Raw genomic sequence first — 20,340 nt, 5'->3', positions numbered from 1 at the left:
TCCCTGACAGTCTAGATTCCAGCTTGTACAAACGCCATGATCACCTGAAACTTGATGCAATTACTTTCAGATGGAAGCAGCTTTTCTAACTCTAAACCTGCATAGCATTTTTTCTATGTCTCTTATGATGTCTATAAATTTCTATTTTGCGCTGTATTTGCATACAGGCTTTAAGATCATATTATAACCATTCTTATATGAGCAAAATAATGATTACATGCTGCATGCAGCACAGATCAGTAACCACTGTCTTCATCTGGCATATTTTTTTCCATTCTTCTCCGAGAAAATATGGAAAAAAACTAAGAACTAAAGTGGTTGTACCAACCTAGCTATGCACCAGCAGAGAAAGAAGATGCAGCTTCCACTGTTCCTTGAACGCACCGAATACATTGTCATTGTTGTTGAATTCCTGCCGATGTGATAGGAAAAGCACAGTTCCTTGAGATTCTGAATTTCCTAAAAAAAATAAATGTCCTCATTTATTCGGGTTTTGGCTATATCCAGGCAAGAAGCTGAGGGGAGTATTTTTAAAGGTCATATGGTAATCATAGTAATGTCAAATACGTATGTACCCAAGTGTTATCCTAAGCACTTTATAGATTTTAACTCAATCTTTATGAAAATGCTTTGATGTATATGACAATGTGATCCTGATGTTACAGAATAGGAAACTGAGATATCAAAATTTTAGATAACTTGTTCACAATCTTAGAGCTACTAAGAGGTCTAGACAGGATTAAAATCCTCTTTTTTTATGTTTATTTATTTTGAGAGAGACAGAGAGAACATGAGCAGCAGAGGGGCAGAGAGAGAGAGGGAGACAGAGAATCCCAAGCAGCTGTCAGCACAGAGCCTGCCGTGGGGCTCAATCTCACGAGCAGTGAGATCATGACCTGAGCTGAAATCAAGAGTCGGTCACTTTAACTGACTGAGCCACCCAGGTGCCCCTGAAACCTTCTTTATATATCAGCACAGAACAGCACCTCTCAACACACTCCCACAATCTATGCTGTTTTGTGGATACTTTTCAAGCAATGACTTCCTGTCACATTTAGTGCACAGGTAGGACTTTAAAAAGCCCAAAACGTCAGTGGCAGTTCCTCTCCAGCTTTCTAGAAGAGTTATTTATTTAAAATTTCCTTTGAAGCATTTATCATACAAACATCTATTATTTAGTCGATTAATAAAATAATGTTTGAAAATAATTTGGGTTTGGAATTTCGAAGGTTTTAGCCTTCTTTGGAACCATAATTAGTGTGGTATTTCACACTAGTTTTGTTCACCCTTCACAGAATTAAGCCCAAACATCTTCTAAGGATAGTTATAAGGATGAATTTACGTGTAGTGAATATTATATGCATACTATGGATGAAGTAGTAGACAGCTCAACAACGTTTCAAAGCCAAGATGGCAGGGGTTTTATAGGATCATATTGCAAAATTCCTTTGTTTGTATATGCCTAAACTTGGAGACTTTCTGGTTTTGCTTACTGCTTCTTGGGATAAAAATTATACTGCTATTCTTAACAGATTTGGAAACACATTTTGTTGAATTATTAAATGCATTCAGTAAAAACAAAGGGAATACTGGTAAGATTGGAAGATCTCAGGAGGCTTTCTTCTAATTCTTTCACCCCACCCCTCCCAACATGAAAGGAACAAAAGAAGCATGGTAAGCTGACTCAGAAGAGCTATTCACAAGCCACCATCTGTCTCTGTAATAGTACAACATTCCATATTTTACCTACTAACTTCTCTGATAAATCATCTTTTCCCTTATAGCATCTCAAGTGTGTCATCTTTTATGACATGTGGGTCAGTCATACTCCTCCTTTGTATTCAAGTACCTCATCTTTTATAACCATAAGCTCCAGGAGTATACTCTTCTCTCTACCCCGTCAGGACATCTTTTCCTGTCTATGTGTCTAGTAGGTGACAGTCTTTTCCTTTAATGTGTTTAGGGAGGGACATCTCTTTTCAGCATGCATTCCATTTGTGACATTTCTACGTCCTTGGGGCATCTATACTTAATTTTTTATTTTCAGGACTCAGTACTTTTATTGTGAATGTTGTTTTTAACTTCTGGTTGTCAAAACAAGTTTGCTTGCAATTTTACTGTTATAAGTATCATCAATGAACTTTCATTTCACTTTTACATGCTGAATTTTGTGTTGAGACAGTAGATGCAAATTTAGCTTTGTAGTTTGGGTGGGGGGCTGATGGAAATTGGTGGGGGAAATGGGGTATTTCCTTTTCACATTGGGTAGAGATTTTACGTTCCTACCCATGCCAAAGAATTTCCCTACATTACCTTTCAACTCTGCCTCAATATCATTTTCTGGAAAACTACTGTTTAAGTAATCTCATGAGAGAAGAAAAAAGAAGTGTGTGTGTGTGTGTGTGTGTGTGTGTGTGTGTGTGTGTATGTGAGTTTAGTCAGTGAAGACTGGAAGAGAAGGGTGAAAAATTTATTTATGCCTAATATGTGATAAACATGTTAGTAGGTGCTGTCATTTATTAATTCTCATTTAATTGGTCTTTAGTATGTTGTAATAGATAAAATCACAGATTCTGAAGCTGAAGTGCTTGGATTAGTGTCCCAGTTTTACCATTGACCAGCTATATAACCTTGAGGACTTCTCTTAACTTTTCTGTGATCTGATTTCCTTATCTGTAAAATGTGACTATTATCATTTGCAGAAAGTGTGGACTGTAGAGTTTAAATAAGTTAAAATTGAATAGTTACTTTTCAATTTTGGTCCACTCATGCCTGGCATTTATTTTAGAATCTTAAGTTATTATTACTCCTTTAAATGGGTGTGAAATAATAATTCCATCTATTTTTGAAAATGAAATAAATAGTACAGTGGGAGAGGTGGGAGAGTCTTAAGGAATTTGTCTACTATTAAGTACTCAAAGGTGACAGTGATGGAATCACCACCAAAGTCTGTGTTTTAGTTAAGGTATAGGTTTGGCTGCTGTCTATATTATAGAGACCTATAATAATAACGTGCTAAAAGATGACAGACATTTTAGATCTTATATAAAAGTCTAATCTTGTATGAGGAACCAGCAAGATTTCAAGGACCCACAATCCTTCTATTTTCTTGTTCTACCATTCTTAAGGTGTCCTTGCAAGCCCTGTCCACGATGGAAATGGTAAAAAGGGAGGGCATGCCTCTTCCTTTAAGACAGTAGTTTTCAAGATCAGGGTTGACATTAGAATCAATGAGGGGAGGGTTTAACACCTGAGATTTTCACTCAGTTGATCTAAGGTCAAGACACTTTTTTTGTTTGATCGTTTGTTTTTAAACAAATGCTTTACTTGCTTCTTCAGCCCGTTGGCAGGGATTCCTGCTCTAGGGTTATGGAGATAACCAAACACACACACCTGGCACTGGACAGATGAGATTGGCAGCAGTTTAGAAGTTATGTATACTCATAGCCTGAGTGAGATGGATACTACATGGCACATGGGGCCACTTAGGAACAAGAGTGAACAACCAGGGAAGGTAGGGAGCAGGCTCTGTAGTATCAAGAGGACAGTGTATCTCCTGTCCCAGTGAGAGGATGTCATTGTCTTGTTTGAATAATTTTGTGGCTCAGGAGGGTACTGAAACCCACTATTTAGGGATGAGCGGGAACTGTGCCTGCTCAAGAAAGAGTATTGTTTAGCTAGGGCACTTTCTCTATGGGGGCAGAATGGGAAGGGGGAGCATGCAGTTAGACCATGTTAGGCCCTCCCAGTTTCCAGATGTCAAAATAACACATAACGTTGAGCCTTGGTTTTAGACCTTACACCATGACAACCCATGATGGGTTTTCCAGGTTGGCTGGCAGTCCACGGAAGTACTTATTTATTAAGTTACTTGATTTTTTCTCTTTACTCAGTATGTAACCTTTTATCCTCTTGTGCTTTATTTTCAGTGCTACTGTACCCAGAAGCCATACTTCTTTCTTCTTTTTCCTTTTCTGCATGATTAAATGCTACTTTCCTTCCAGGTTCAGCTAATAGGACTTTCTTCCCCTGTGAAATCTTTCCAGGCTACTCCAGGAATTGTGCTTTAAATCCTTCTATCTATGCTTCTTTTGAGTTATTTGATAATCACCATCACAGGAAATTGTGTTATTTCTTACGATGTTTTATTTATACAAGTTATTTAATTCCTTTGTAGTATTCCATTTTTCATGTTTATTTTGACTACTTAATTTGATCAGAAATATCTAAAAGATATACACAGTATCTTGTGCTTAGTTTTGTCTCTATGGCATATTGCATTGGTGTTTCATAGAGTAGGTGAGTATATGCATTTGATATACATATGCAAATACATATCCACAAATACTCACACCCATAACAAATACAGTTAACTGGTATATTTAACGTACACAACTTTTGGGATGTAATTAAAATTCAGGATTATTTTGGTCTCTTGCTCTCCAGTGAAATTGTATTCAGCCATCCATTTTTTCCCTTGCCACTAAATAAAAACCGTGGTAGACTTCAGAGCTTTAATGACCAATACTAAATAACAGAAAATCTTAAAATTATTTTTATTCACAGAACATTCTCAAATTTGAAACAAAAAAAAAAAAAACAAAACAAAACTAGAGGGACACCTGGGTGGCTTAATTGGTTAAGCTTCTAACTCCAGCTCAAGTCATGATCATGCACTGAGTACACAAAGCCTGCTTTTGGATTCTGTCTCTCTCTGTCTCTTTCTGCCCCTCTCCCGCTCGCATTCTCTATCTCTCAAAATAAGTAAATAATAAAAAACAATTTTAAAAAGAAAAAAAAACACTAGAGTTTCCTATCCAGTGTATTAACCATCTTCAATTTCCATTTAAGTATGACAGATCTTCCTTGTGGCCCAGTCAGTATTTGCAATAAGCTGGTTACCAACCTGGGGAAAGATGAAGAGCTGACTGGCTTCCTCTTTCTTTTTCTCTGGCTACCAAACCTTTGTCCACCATCATTGTCTCTCATTTCCTATCTCTACTAAAGAAACCAATTTTGAGAACTCTTGCATTTGGGTTAAGACTCTATAGGTCTCTTTCTATACATGTTAGTTGTTTCCTATTTTACTTTACTAAATTTCATGGTAAATTTCCCTTTATAATTTTTTATTACTTAATTTACTTATGTCTTCATTTCCCCAAGATATTCTTAGAACTCTGTTTTGAAAGTTTTATTCATTTTCTCAGAAAAGCATGGTATTTTTTCAGCCTAAAAAGTTTATCTTTCTTCCTTCCCAGTGGATGGTCTAGAAGAGTGATATTTTCTTTCTTCTTTTTATATGTCTAGTCTATCAAATTTTCTCATGATTTTATCATTGGATTTCTCCCATAGCGTCTGAAGATCAAAGTGTTTCCTCTTACATATCTAGTGTTTTCTTTTTTTTATATACTATATGCCTTGCCTTCTTTCTCACATTTTTGCCAATACCATGTGTTCTTGTTTTTTGAATGAGGGCCAGAACTTCTCTGCTCTTTGTTCCTCTGTCTAGGGCCCCTTCTTTGCTGTAGGGGGCCGGTTCTTTCTTCCTGGCCACCTTTCCTTTGGCTCCCCACAAGCAGCACCCTTCCCTCCAAGAGGCCATTCTGTAGGATCACTAGTATTAGTGTTATGGTCCCACGAGCCAATTCTTCCCTTTGTTTTTCAGCATGGAATTCTCTATTAAGTCTATTCAACTTCAGAAAGTTCTTTTCTATTCTCAGCGTGTAAAACCATCACTTTTTCTTCTACTTGTCCCAAGTTATATGGTCATTTCCCCTTGCTCAGCAGATAAATTGCCATTTCTCTTCTCATGCTAAATAAAATTTATCATCAGTTCTATTATTCATCAATTTTCTATTTCATATTGTGTCTATGGTTTGGGACTCTTTGAATTTGAGGCTATTGTACTTACTCTTCTGTGGTTAAGAGTTTCTAAGCATTTCATTTCTTCTGCTGCCTTATAAAACTTCTCTTTTATTTGGTACATCAGGCAGAATGCATTATATTTTTCCATCCAAACAGTCAGTAATCACTTTGTTATTCTCTATTATCTTGGCAGTATATCACTGTTTCTCTTTCCATAACACAGATATTATATTTTAGTGAAGGTAAATCTATATAGATATCGTTTTCTCGCAGACGGTCTTCATGACTTTTGTGTATAATTTTTAGATATCTTAGACCGATTAAAACATAGATGGATTACCATTTTATACAACACTCAAGTTTAACAGGTAATTATTGCATTTTGTTCTTTTTATCTCAGGACACATTAACTTCTGTAATTTAATTTTCTTTTAAAGTCTTCTCTCCATATTACTTTTTCTTTGAATTTTTAGTTCTTCATATCTCCTAGATTATTTTCATTCAATTAGTCTATACAGATGCAAAAACAAATATTTTAAGATGACTATACATGGGGCGCCTGGGTGGTGCAGTCGGTTAAGCGTCCGACTTCAGCCAGGTCACGATCTCGCGGTCCGTGAGTTCGAGCCCCGCGTCGGGCTCTGGGCTGATGGCTCAGAGCCTGGAGCCTGTTTCCGATTCTGTGTCTCCCTCTCTCTCTGCCCCTCCCCCGTTCATGCTCTGTCTCTCTCTGTCCCAAAAATAAATAAACATTGAAAAAAAAAATTAAGATGACTATACATAGCATTTTACAAAATGTTGAGATTAGAAAGATGCAAATAAATAGTCTTTGCTCTCAAGAAAATCACAATACAGAAGGGAAAGCATATATTTAAGCCAATAGTTAAATTCCAGTGTGATATGCACAGTGACAAAATTATGTAAGTGGACAGAGAGAGGATTATTGACACTGAAGATATCAGAGAATGCTTCACAGAGGGAGGCAGGTGACCCTCGATGGCACTGTTAAAGAAATAGATCATCATACAGACAAGGAGAGAAGAGATGTCTGACAGATGGGATGGCATATGCAAAGTCTTGAGGTAAGGGGCAGCGAGGTCTGTGCTGGCTGCAAAGTAGCATTGACTGGGTAGGTAGGTGTGGGTTGGGGCATTGACGGGGTAGGTAGGTATGGGTGAGCTGTGAGAGATGGGAGTAGAAAGGCAGATGTGTGGAGGTCATGAAGCTGTCTTCACTATTCACACTCTAGGAGTAGGGTAAACTTTATTTCTGTATGTGGGAAGAAATTATTAAAGGCAAAGAAGCAAGGAAATGATTTAGTCAGATAAGGCTGATTTGGTCACAGCAGAGGATGTACTTGATGGTAGCAACACAGAAGTCAGCAAGGCAAGTTATGAAGCTACTGTCTAGGAGACAAACATGCAGGGGTGGAACAATAGCGATGGTGATGGTGATGGAAAGGAACAGGCTTGTTTCTGACTGGACACGGACCCCAGAAGGAGAAGAGAGTCTAGGACAGTGGCAGATTTCTGGCTCTGAATGAGGTACTAATCAGGCAGGTAACCCTGGCGAAAGAGTAGTACACCTTATTCATTCTTTGTACTGTAAACAGAGTTCTGTTCTATCAGAAAACCTGACCTCTTCAACTTCCTGTCATCACTTTCTGTTTTGTAGCTTTGTAAGAAACACATCCCACCGAGGTAGCCAGGAATCTCAGGACAGCTGCCAGTGGTGGATGCCAGAAGTGCAGTAGCTACAATTTACATCATGCTATAGCTCATAAAGTGACTTCTGTATGTAGATTCCTTAAGCAAGGACTGACCCACAGAATCAAAATTTTGTTGACCTAGGGAGACCCTAATCTGTGATATTTTTGCTTCCAAAGTTGAACAGTGCTATTTTATACTGAAGAATTTTATTGACATTCTAGGTAAATAATTTATGTTTCAGATATGCCTAAGCATGTTGTGAGGGTTAAATTGCCTGTCCCAGCAATATTCCAACAAACCAGTTTGCTGGTGGAACTCATACACAAATGCACCCAGATACTTTTCCACATTAAAAATACTCAAATATAATCTGAATAAAGGTAGAATATGAGTCATTGTCTCCTGGAAGAGCCCAATAATATTCAGATTTAGTTGGGATGCTCCATGTGTCCACACTCATAGCTCATAATTTTCTCCTTCCTTTTCCCCTCAGTAAATCCCATGGGTATTGTCTCTTCTAGATACTGGAAGTACTTTTACTGATCTGCCAAAGTTCGTGGATGTTTCAAATGTTCTTCTAGTGCATTCCAGGGTTTTATTTTCAGACTTTCTTCTTTTCTCCTTGGTAGACTTACCCCTATCCCCAAGTTCCCCAAGAACATCCCCAAGAAAGATGGCTATCTTTCTCATCTTTCCTTTGGTGTGCTCAAAACACTCAGCTGGAATGGAATCCCTAGTACACACTTGTCACCAATGCACAAAGTAGATCTGCTGCCTTTTGCTGTATAATTATTATTTCCATTCTCGATATATTTCTTAAGGCTTCACTTGTAACAACACTTCCCTAACAGTGTTTACATCTGTCAGTCAGCATAAAGTACCTCCCTTTCCTCTAGTGGGACTAAAGAATATTTAATTTTCCCTCAGTGTTCCTAAGAGTATCGTTCTTGCTCACAGTACTTATTAGTTGCCTCCATTCCTCCACCTAATCCCACCCCCGCCTCAACCACATACACCTCTGTGGACTCCAGATGCACCTTTTCCCCCTGTATGCTTCATCTGTTCCCAATGTGATCCAGATGCCTTGTATTTCCTTCCAGGGAAAAGCAGGATCTTTACAAGCCATCCCCCGTGAGTCATCTTTCTGTCTTTGTGCCCAAGTTTGTTGTATTTTCCCCCCTGTGCCACGGTGCATATGGCTCTTCTCCTTCCCAGCACAGACGTATAATACCGTCACCTTCTGTTCTCTTATTCCTGCTCTTCTACGTGCTCCTGGTATACCTTTTCACCTCATGTGCTACTCGGCTGTGTCATCTTTTCTCATTGCAAGCATCTATCAATATTTCTTGCTTTAGGAGGGCAGGTTGCTTCTCCTGCTTTAGGAGAGCAAGAGATGTTTCTGTTTCTCCTAGTTTAGGTATACCTGACTTTATACTATTGCATACGTGTAGATTTTACTCTCCAGCACTGCAGTGTTTCCCCTGATCTTCCTCGTCCCAGTAGGAATATGCAGTGTTGTGCCTTTCTTTTGAAACAGACTCTAGGGAGGTGCCTGGGTGGCTCAGTCGGTTGAACATCATGGTCATGATCTCGTGGTCTGTGAGTTTGAGCCCCGCGTTGGGCTCTGTGCTGACAGCTCAGAGCCTGGAGCCCGCTTTGGATTCTGTGTCTCCCTCTCTCTCTGCCCCTCCCCTGCTCAAGCTCTGTCTCTCTCTCTGTCAAAAATAAATAAACATTAAAAAAAATTTTTTTTACATAAAAACAAACAGACTCTGGGGTCATCATTTGCCTTTTCATTTATATTCATTATTACATCAGGTAAACACTTGTTCAGTTTGTTAAGAGCAAGGCCTAGTGTGAGTTCTATGCTCATCAAAATGAAGAAGACATAGTTAATGTGCTGTTTTGTACAATATAATCTCATTCCTAAGATTTTAGAGAAAGCAAATTTCTTATACAAAATTGTTTTTGTGTCTGTCAGAACACACAAACAGGGTTCTGTATGTCTACAATTTACATAAATTATATAGCTATTCCTCATTATAGACGAGTTATTTTCTTTTCTTTTTTATAGAGTTTATTTATTTTCAGAGAGAGAGAGAGAGAGAGAGAGAGAGAGAGAGAGAGAGAACAAACAGGGGAGGGGCAGAGGGAAAGGGAGAGAGAGAATCCCAAACAGACTCTGTGCAGGTGGCACAGAGCCCAAGGTGGGGCTCAATCTAGTGAACCATGAGATAACGATCTGAGCCAAAACCAAGAGCTGGACTCTTAACCAGCTGAGCCACCCAGGCACCCCTAACTTTTTCTTGAAGGACCTCTATTTCGTAGAGCCAAGTTGTCTTCTCTCCCTGTGTTCCACAATGACCCAGGTTGTCAATTTCATAAATTCAGTTTGCTTACTCATCAGTGTGACACAGCAATGCTGTAGCAATACACACTCTCCTTTGTGTTCCACATATTTACTCGGTCTTCTTGGTGTCTTGCTTAGAATTTTCCCTTAGGTAGCCACAATGTACACATTTAACCCTCTATGATATGTGTTATTCATCATTGACTCCACAGAAATTATAAAATACAAACTATGTTCATTAACTTTTGTCTCCCAGTCAGGTCTTCTTCTACATGTTCAGTTCATAGTAATTCTCCCTGGGAACATTGTAACTTTTCTCCCCTGGCACAGAAAATATCTCTACAAACAGTGGTCATCACGCTCTTTTGTGCTGGAAGAGGTATTGTTTTTCTTCTTAAATATTAAGTCTTTAAGGAATCTTGCTCCTGCATCAGTTTCATCCGTTTATGTAGCTTTCAGCTAAGTAAAAACACGAAACACCTAAATTATCCTCTTTCTGTCCAGTGCTTACTTGTCCTTTGTTCCTCAGGGCTTGGGAATTTCAGTCTTCTTCTATTTGAACACTAAGCTAGTACACTGTTAATTTTTAAAGTATTCATTCATTCTCCAAATATTTATAGTGCACATGTGTGTGCCAGGCAATCTTCTAGGTCTGATAATATGGAAGCGAACATAAACTCCTGCCTTCATAAACCTTACATCTTAAATAGGAAGACAGAAGACAACTGAATGAATAAGCAAAATTCAGTTTACTGTATTAAGAGGCATTAAATGCTTGTTGGAAAAACAATACACCAGGGAATTGTGATAAGAAATGTATATGTGGGTACTGTTGTGTGTATTGCAGGGGGATAGGATTTTGCACTTTTAATAGGCACCTAGAGAAGGTCTCAGTTGAAGGGTGAGGGAGTGAGCCATTGATATCTGAGTGAGGAATATTCCAGGTGACAGGAACAGGAATTTAAAGGCTCTAACCTGGGAGTATGCACTGGTGTCAATGGGATACTGGGAGGAAGTCGCAGTATAGTTAGTGAGGAAGACGGAGGAGGTAAGTAAGGTTAGAGAGAAGATGGGTTCAGGCTGGGCAGGGCCTTGTAGGCATTTTACATTTCATAAAGTCCGTATTGGAGGTCTCTTCATAAATGCAAACTTTATTCCTCATGGACCTCATGACCATTACTGTTCCTGTCCCCCCCCCCCCCCCCTTCTAGGGGCTGCTGACTTTTCTCCAATGGGCTAAAGGACTTTCCCCTGAGGGCTCCCTCCCTTCACTTTCTCTTCTCTTCTCCTTTTCCTTTTCCTGTTTCTTCTTTCACAATTGATCTCAACAAATATGGTATCTTATACTTATTTACAAACCTTTTCCTTGTATCTATGATAACCCCAGGGTATCAAGTTTTCTAAGGACATCGCATTTTGTATTCATTCTCAGGTCAAACAAGAACATGCACACTTAATAAATGTTTGCTGCAGGCATGGCAAGAGTGGAACTTCAGGACCATTTTCTGATTTCCAGCTGTTTCCTTTCTTACTTGGCTTTAGGTGCATGACATAAATCAGACTCTCTCCTTGTGAACTGTCGGTCCATTTCTTCCATTATTTTTTTAAAGTTTGCTTCCCGGAGAAACACAACTTTCTGTTCACTCTTCTCATGAGTTACCCCTGAGATCGTCCCAGGCAGCGTATCTTTGCTTGCTTACTGCCTTCACTTTGTCTTTGCTTCTCTTCGGCACCCTCGTCACCTCAGGGACACTACAGATGGTTTATGTCTAACTTTGTGTACACATCCTCAATTGATGTTTGTTGGTTTTTCTGTTAGCCCTCTAGTGGAGTACAAGGGGGTTGCAGAACCCTCAATTTACAGCTAGAAACGATTCCGTGTAGTCCAACATTGCTTGACACATGAAGAGGCAGGGCTTTCCTCTTTGCCTCACATACATAAAGGTGGAGTGCACAGCCGCATAGTTGGGCTGCCATTTGCCTGAGGTGTTATTTCTTCCTCTCCGGAAAAGGAATGGTGATGTGAACTTTTGGGTCACCCTAGGTGCATTGTTACATCGTTTTTCCCATTTTCTACTTCCTAAATGATATTCAGAATCCCATTTTCTCTGTGAAAACTTTCTGAATAACCCCAGGCAACCCTTCATTCTTTCTCCCTGCTCTGAGTTATTTTATCCTTCATAGTTGATACTGCTTATTTTGACGTTCACCAACAATGTCTAATACGTGCATATTTATTTACACATATATTTATATTTACTTATATTTCTTGTTCCTTCCATTAGGTTGTTAGGTCCTAAGGGCAGAGTAACCCTCTCTCTCTCTCTCTCTCTCTCTCTCTCAAAATCTATTCTGGGGCACCTCGGTGGCTCAGTCGGTTAAGCGTCCGACTTCAGCTCAGGTCATGACCTCACAGTTTGTGAGTTCAAGCCCCGTGTCGGGCTCTGGGCTGATGGCTCGGAGCCTGGAGCCTGCTTCAGATTCTGTGTCTCCCTCTCTCTCTGCCCCTCCCCCACTCACACTCTGTCTCAGTCTCTCTCTCGAGAATAAGTAAACATTAAAAAAAATCTATTTCTTTCTCCTTGTATGCACAACACAAAGTGATGATTTTTCTTTTTTTTATTTTTGAGAGATAGAGATAGAGAAGATAGATAGAACCAATGGGAGAGAGGCAGAGAGAGGGGGACAGAAGATCCAAAGTGGGTTCCTTACTAACAGCGGAGAGTCTAATGGGGGGTTTGAACTCTTGAACCACAAGATCATATGACCTGAGCTGAAGACTTAACCAATTGAGCCACCCAGGTGCCCCAAGCAATGATTTTCTTAAAGTGCTCAATAGTAAATTTTAAAAATGTCCACAGAACATGATCTTTTTATTCAAGTTCTCTATTTATTGCCCTACCGTTGGAATTACTGATATGTCATCTTAATGCCCCATTCCTCATGGACTCCTGTCTCCTAGTTTTTTTGGGAAGGGTTCATCACTATAGACCCAGGAAAATCAACTTTGATCACTTATTTCATTTTCTGTGTATTTTACTTTTCTTGAAATCTTCCCCATGCAGTTGTTTTTCTTCATAATCAGAGTAAAACAACTTGTTTCTTCATCGTTCTTCCTTCCTCTGAGTTATCTTCTTCTATACCATGATACACATACAAGGATAGCTTTTGTAGTTCATGTACCTTGATTTTCTGCAAACTTCAACTTAATAATTGCTCCCCCTTAACAAAAAAAGTGGTTCTTATTCAAGAACATTTTACAGATCTAATGCAAAAGTGATATACATTTTTTGTGAACAATTTGAAAAAATTACCCATTAAAATAGTCTGAAATACAATTTCCTGAAGTTAATTATGCTTGTGTGTCTTGTGTGTGTGTGTGTGTGTGTGTGTAGTAGTCTACTTCTCTTCACAAATGTATAATATACATCCTGTCTTATTCTTTTTAAAATTTTTTAATGTTTATTAATTTTTGAGAGAGAGAGAAAGAGAGGGAGAGAAAATGAATGAGTGGGGGAGGGGCAGAGAGAGAGAGAGAGAGAGACAGACAGACAGAATCTGAAGCAGGCTCCAGGCTGTGAGCTGTCAGCACAGAGCCCGATGCAGGGCTAGAACTCACGAACCAGAAGACCATGACCTGAGCTGAAGTCGGACGCTTAACCCACTGAATTACCCAGGTGCCCCTACATCCTGTCTTATAAGTCATTTTCCCCATGGCATTAAACTGCCTTCTACTCTAACATATTTACATTGTTTTTCATATTACTAAAACAATGATTATTTATTGGATAAGATATAAATAAGAAAAAGAAAATAAAAATTGCTTATAACCAACTACTCAGGATAAGCACTGTTCATGTTTTCATCTATGTAGCATATAGTGAACTGTATTACATGTCACAATATATTTTCCAATACTAATTTTTAACATATTAGGACAACATGTTAGAACAAAATTTTTCCCTATGTATATTCAGTGATTTGTTTGATCAAATTAGATTACTAAATATATTAGTTCCCAATGCTTTTTTCTTACAACTCTGCAATTAGCTTCACTTTAGAAATATTTTGATTTATAGTCCTGTTTTTATTTTTTTAATCTTGATAAATTCCTATCCTAAATTGAACTGCTAGGCTACGATATACGTTGCTAAATTGTCTTCCATATAACATGCATCCATTTACATGTGAATTGGGGTTAGAGTATATGTGAGTGCTCATTTACATGATATCTTGATATTACAGTTTTACCATGATTTTGTTTTAGTTTTTCTTTTCTTTTCCTTTTTTTCTTTTCTAAATTAAAAGGCATAATGAGCTATCATATTATTTTGTAACTTAATATTTCCTGAAATAATAATGAAATATAAAAATTTTAAAAGAGTAGTGGGCTTTTGTATTTCTTCTTTTTGGGGACTGCTTATTCTCATTGATTAGGATATTTTTTTCTTATTTATTTTGGAGTAATCTCTTTATAGCAAAGTTGGTAACTGTCATATAGGTTGTAAATGGTCTTCCTGGTTTATTTTAAATTTACCTTTTATATTTCTCATAGTGATTTCTGATATGTACATACTTTAGCTAATTTATAGATTTATTTTGATATGTGTATTCAGGAAGGCTATTCTATACTTCAGACTCGGTAAACATTCACTTTTTTTTTTAATTGCAGTGAACTGGGTATATGATGTGAGGGTAAGCAAGGTTTTGCTTTTCTTGAAATGATACAAACTGCATTTTCTACTATTATTCCTATTATTCTATATATTATTCTTCACAGATTTGAAATTTATTTTGTAAAATACATGCACGAAATAATTCTTTCAGGTTTACACAGCCTCACTCTTTTTTCTCTTTGTCTATTTATTTTGCTTATATAATGTAATTCATCTTTCTTCATTTGATTCCTGGCTAAGTTCATTTTTCTAGAGTCAAGATGTCGGTGTGTTACGCTTTTGGCATCTGTGTAGGAAAATCCTCCCTTCCCTGCCCTCCCGCCCCACCCTCGCCATCCCATCCTTAAATTACAGAAGGCCATTGTCCCATCTCACTTTTGCCCATCTCCTGACTTTCTACCATGGTAATCTAGTAAAGACCTCCGAGTTCTGTGTGACTTTATTATTTCACCTCCCATCCCTTCCTTTCCCCCCACAATGCCAAACAATTGTTCATGAATTCATTTTGCACCAACTGCATCACTTGTCCACACTCTTTGTAAACCCCCGAAAACCATTATTTTGGCTTCCGGCAAATCACAACTTACTTTTGCGCTGTGTGGTCGAGTACCTGGCCACTTAGTCTCTTGCCCGGCGTCTTCGAGCCCCGCGCGCTCGGCTCGTCCAGCGACTCCTGCGTGTTCCGGTTCCTGCCGTGTTCCGATTCCGTGTCGTGCAGTCTCTTCCAGCTCCGCGTGCGCTGTGTGCTGTCGCGTGTATCTTCGTGGTAACGGAGCGTTCTCATTTGGGGCAGTACAAGGGCCGTATTTTTCCCCGCAGCTGAGTTATTCCCTTTGTGCCTCACCAATTTTAAGTCTTTAAATGTACTCCAAGGTCATCTTTAAAGCCCTTTCTGTATCTCAGCTGCTTCACGTTCCTTCCACCTCCACCCGGTGTACGTCAATCGTGTTCTTGTTCTTCGGGCCCAGGTAGTTCACCGGATTTACGGCAGCTACTTTTTGTCTCTCTTCAGGTGAGTCTGCTTTTGTTCTTCACACTCTTCTAAGGATGTTTTTGCTTTTTTATCCAGGTGTCCTTATTTTCCGTCTACCTTTTGATAAATGATTTGTTTTCCCTTTACTTTTTTTTTTCTCGCTTAGTTTTTCTCCGTATTGTGAAGTCTCTTGCATTTCACACTGCAATTTTCTTTTTATCCAGTCTCTTGTCACCTTTGTGTCTGAAGAGCATTATGTCTTGTTTAATCTTTCATGTTATTGCAGCTGAGCTAAATCACCTTTGCTTTTCATAAATGATCCATTCTCCCTTTTAAACCATAGTAAGTACTTTTATATATATTTACTTTTTAAAGTGATGGTCCATCTGATTTTTTTTTGTACCTAATATTCTTTTATTTTGCTTCAACTTGTTTTATAAGTCTGTCACTCTCCGCATTCCTCAATTACTTGTGGATTCTGTATTTTTCTCTTTTAAATTCTGAAAACATACTGGCTTTCTAATAGATTCAGAGTGTATTATTTTTTTACTCCTTAAATCCTAAATTGCTTTATTAATTAAAAATAATTTATTCAAATGGAGACTTACAGAATACCTATTTATTTATCCACATGCCGAGAACAAAGAGGAACACACAAGAAGTGTTGGGGGAATATTAATCTGGTCTATATGAGCCAGGGAAGACTTTAGAGAGGGTAAGAATTTGAGCAAGATTTAAAGGATTGATAGGTTTTGGGTGGTTTAACAAGAGGAAAGGTTGCCAAACACCACAATTTTTCTTTTATGGTTTAGACAACAATTCACAGTTTTGGAGACAGACCAAACTAAAGTGATTCAAAGACAGTCAGGCACTAACAATCACCAGCATATCAGTTCCATTTATTTTCAGTGAGAAGATAGAGAAAAAGGATGCAGGAAAAAATGAACTGAAAAATGAACTTTAAAACCATTAACATGAGGGTAATCCCTTTAAAGGATTACAGCCATATGTGTCAGGTGGTTAGAGAGCTACAACCTTTCTCTTGTCACCACTTTTCTTACTTTCTGAATCGTTGTTGCCTTGTTTCCACTTTTTATCTATTATGCTACATTCATCATCGACCAATCTGTAAATCAATGAATACTGTTCAGAAAAATGCCATGTGCTGTGGGAGATACAAAAAGGACTGCTTTCAAGGAGCTTTTAGTCTCATACAGAAGCAAATAATTAAACTTATAATTTTGAATAAGTTTAGAACATAAAATGAAATGATAAAATATTGATGAAGCTGTAAGGCTGTATGAATTCAGAAAATACAAAAAAAAACCCCATCAAAATTCAGAAAATAACTGGTGGTGGAATTAATCAACAAAGTTGTTATGTAGATACAAAAATGTAGCTGGACCTTGAGAGGTACAGGTAAGTAGAACAGAGCAGGAGAAAATTCTAAGGATATTAATATCTAAAGATAATTACATGTCTTAGCTCATGAAGTCAGTGATGAGCATGACATATACATCCGTTAACTTGTTAATTTATCTAACCATCAAATATTGAGCATGTTTTACATGCCCAGTTTTCTTTTCAGCTCTGAAATTGGTGATATAGCGATGAATAAGATAGACGATATCTTTGCACAAATGAGGTTTAGATGCTCTGGAGAGGCTCTACTCAATAAAGAAAAGAATAAGTGAGCAGAGAAGCTGATATTCATTCAATAGCAGAAGTGCTATGAAGAACTTAAATAGAATAATGTGATAGGGAGAGAGTAAGGAAGGAATATAATTAGTTTGGGTAATTGGGAGCTGCCTCCAAATGATGAGAACACAGCCACATGGAAATGTAGACAACATATTCCAGAGAGTGGGAGAAACACTTAGATAGAGCTTAAGGCATGAATGTGATTGGATTTGTTGTAAGAATGGAAAGAAGAGTCATGGTTGAGGTAGAAGGTAGTAGGAAATAAGATATGAGAGGTAGATGTGCGCAGACCATACAGGGCTATTCTGGCCATGAAAAGTGTCTTTGGTCATTGAATGCACCCCTTTGTGAATTGTTTGTTCAAAATTATGCCCATTGTTTTTGATAAGTGTGGTTTTCTTTTTTTTTAATTATTTAAAAGTTTGTTTTAATATGTACTGAGAGAGAGAGAGAGCAAGAGAGGGGCAGAGAGGGAGAGAGAGAATCCTAAACAGGCTCTGTGTCATCAGAATGGAGCCCCACATGGGGCTTGAACCCACAAACCTTGAGAGCATGACCTGAACTGAAATCAAAAGTCAGATGCTTAACTGACTGAGCCATACAGGCACCCATTGTTTTCTTATTATTATCCTGCTTGAAGTTTATATAACTTCTTAAATTTTAGGCTGGATAGATGCCTTTTATCAGTTTTATAAAAATCTTCAAGCAAAAAATCTTTTTAAAAAAAACATTTACTTATTTTGAGAGACAGAGAGAAATAGAATGTAAGCTGGGGAGGGGCAGAGAGAGAGGGAAACAGAGAATCCCAAGCAAGCTCCACGCTGTCAGCACAGACAATGTGGAGCTTGAACTCATGAACCCTGATATCATAACCTGAGCCGAAATCAAGAGTTGGACGCTTGAGTGAGCCAAACAGGCACCCCCAAATTATCTTTTAATATTGCTTTTGTCTAAATCTTTCCTCTTCTTCTGGACCTCCCATTACATATGTGTTAGGCCTCAGCACCCTGTTCATATGCTTCTTAAATCATTTCCTATATTTTGTACCCTCTTATTTCTTTGTGCTTTGATCTGTTTCTATCAAATTTTTCATATAGTTGACTAGCCCTAATTCTTTCTGCTGTTTTATTTATTGAGGATTTTTTTAGGTGTGTAATTTCTATTTGATATTAAATAGTTGTTTTAAAGTCTCTTTGCTTGAATGTATTATATGGTTATTTTAAAGTCCTTGTCTGTCTGCTTCAATATCTGGACTACTTGTGGGTCTGCATATATGGTCTGTTTATTTTTTTAATTCATGATCATAATCCTACTTCTTGGTATGCTTGGTTTTTGTAAATTAAATGATGGATATGGTATACTGACAATTTTAGAATCTTCAGGAAACTCTCTTTTGGCCTGGAGAGGATTTGATTGTTTTCTGTCAGGGAAATAGAAGACAGACAGATCATATTTAGTGAAGTCAAATCCCTTTTGAGGTTGCCTTATTCTTAGAGTTCAGTTTACTATAGGTCTTAACTGACCTGAGATGTCTATCGTGGGATGTCTATCGTGGCCCTTGTTCATTAATGACTCTTGAACTCTATATCCAGTACTAGGAAATTGCTGATGTTTCTGTTTGGCTTTTTGACTTCTTAAAGTTGCTTTCTATTTTGTTGGTTGGGAGAAGGATCTGGACTATGGGTATAGATTTTGAATCATTGGCATAGATGTGTTAACTGAAGGTTGCCTGGGTGGCTCAGTCAGTTAAGCATCTGACTTCAGCCTAGGTCATGATCTCGCTGTTCTTGAGTTTGAGCCCCACATCGGGCTCTGTGCTGATAGCTCAGATCCTGGAGCCTCTTTTGAATTCTGTGTCTCCCTTTTTCTCTGCCCCTTCCCCACTCCTGCTCTGTCTCTCTATCAAAAACAAACAAACAAAAAAACAAAAACAAAAAAGGTTAAGTGAAAGCATGCAGAAAGAGAAGAGTGTTTTGGACAAATGTGGAAGGATTAAGATGGAAAAGTAAAGAGAGACAGAACTTTGAGGAACACCAACAATGCACACATGACTACTGTAGGACTAAGAAGCAAAATACAGTAAGAAGAGGTAAGAGGAGAAGCCAAGAGTGGAGTTTAATGGAAGCCAAAGACAGAATTTCATGAAAATGTTCTCAAGTTTCCAAAGACTGAGATATCCAAGAGCCTGGGAACTGTGAAGGGTAAACAAAAAAAAGAACTGTGGAGGGTTTATTCATTCTGTTTTGCAAGCTAACAAGTCAGTCTACCACAATTTCAAGGTACTGATAGAAGCCATGAGACTCTTGAGTCAGAATACAAAGGACTATATTGTCTGTGACTGAAAAGACGCCATGAACTTTGCATTTGCATCTGCTCTCATGTCTTCCAAGTTCCGCGAGGCAGTGAAGAGTGGACCCAGGTGATGCTGCACACACCGTGAGTGTACATGACAGGTATGGATCTTGACCCCAATCTTTTAACATGTACTGTGAGCAAAATTACCCAAATTTTCCTGGGAGTGAGATATTATCTCCAATATACTGGGTAGCAAATAACATGCTTACTTCTAAGAAGACACGGTATATAGAAATCTTTGAAAAGATATTCCACAACAAAAAGCTATCAGTGTCTCTGTTCTCAAGATGTGCAAAAATATGAGAAATTCCTAGAACACTGTCTCCTATAAAAGGGAGAGACAAAAATAGTTACCAACAAAACTAATATTTAGTTATGTATCTTGTGCTATTATTTATCTCATTTACTTGTCAAAACAACTCTTAGGTACTTTCCCTTTTTGTCTTCGTTTTACATATAAAAGTAGATACTGGTGAACTTGTCCTAAGTCCCACAGGTAGCAAGTGGCAAAGCTGTATCAACTTGAATACTCTTTGAAGTCCTACCGTGTCCTGACACACGGTCTATGCAAAAAGGGTGTAAACCACATTCATTGGCTATAGTAACATCATGGTCACTGGTGACTTCACTAAATGTCATTTCAGTGGAGTTCCAGGGACAGAATACAGATTAGAGCAAATTGCAAAGTGATTGGGGGCAGGTATAAATGGA

At 38.2% G+C, this 20,340-nt stretch overlaps 1 long non-coding RNA gene across 1 annotated transcript in view; it reads right to left on the bottom strand.

The window, feature by feature from the left end:
• Positions 1 to 15,269, bottom strand: part of LOC121020930 (uncharacterized) — a 32,575-nt gene extending 17,306 nt beyond the window's left edge. The window contains exons 1-2 of the long non-coding RNA XR_005786368.1: positions 15,188 to 15,269; positions 329 to 459 (exon numbers count right to left, since the gene is read on the bottom strand). This is a non-coding gene — a long non-coding RNA (uncharacterized LOC121020930). The remainder of the gene's footprint in view (positions 1 to 328; positions 460 to 15,187) is intronic.
• Between the last annotated feature and the right edge of the window lie 5,071 nt (positions 15,270 to 20,340).

This window comes from Herpailurus yagouaroundi, unplaced genomic scaffold, assembly GCF_014898765.1.
Source record: "Herpailurus yagouaroundi ecotype Mexico unplaced genomic scaffold, PumYag 253, whole genome shotgun sequence".
Lineage (NCBI taxonomy): Eukaryota > Metazoa > Chordata > Mammalia > Carnivora > Felidae > Herpailurus > Herpailurus yagouaroundi.
This window is presented reverse-complemented; position numbering and strand designations above follow the sequence as displayed.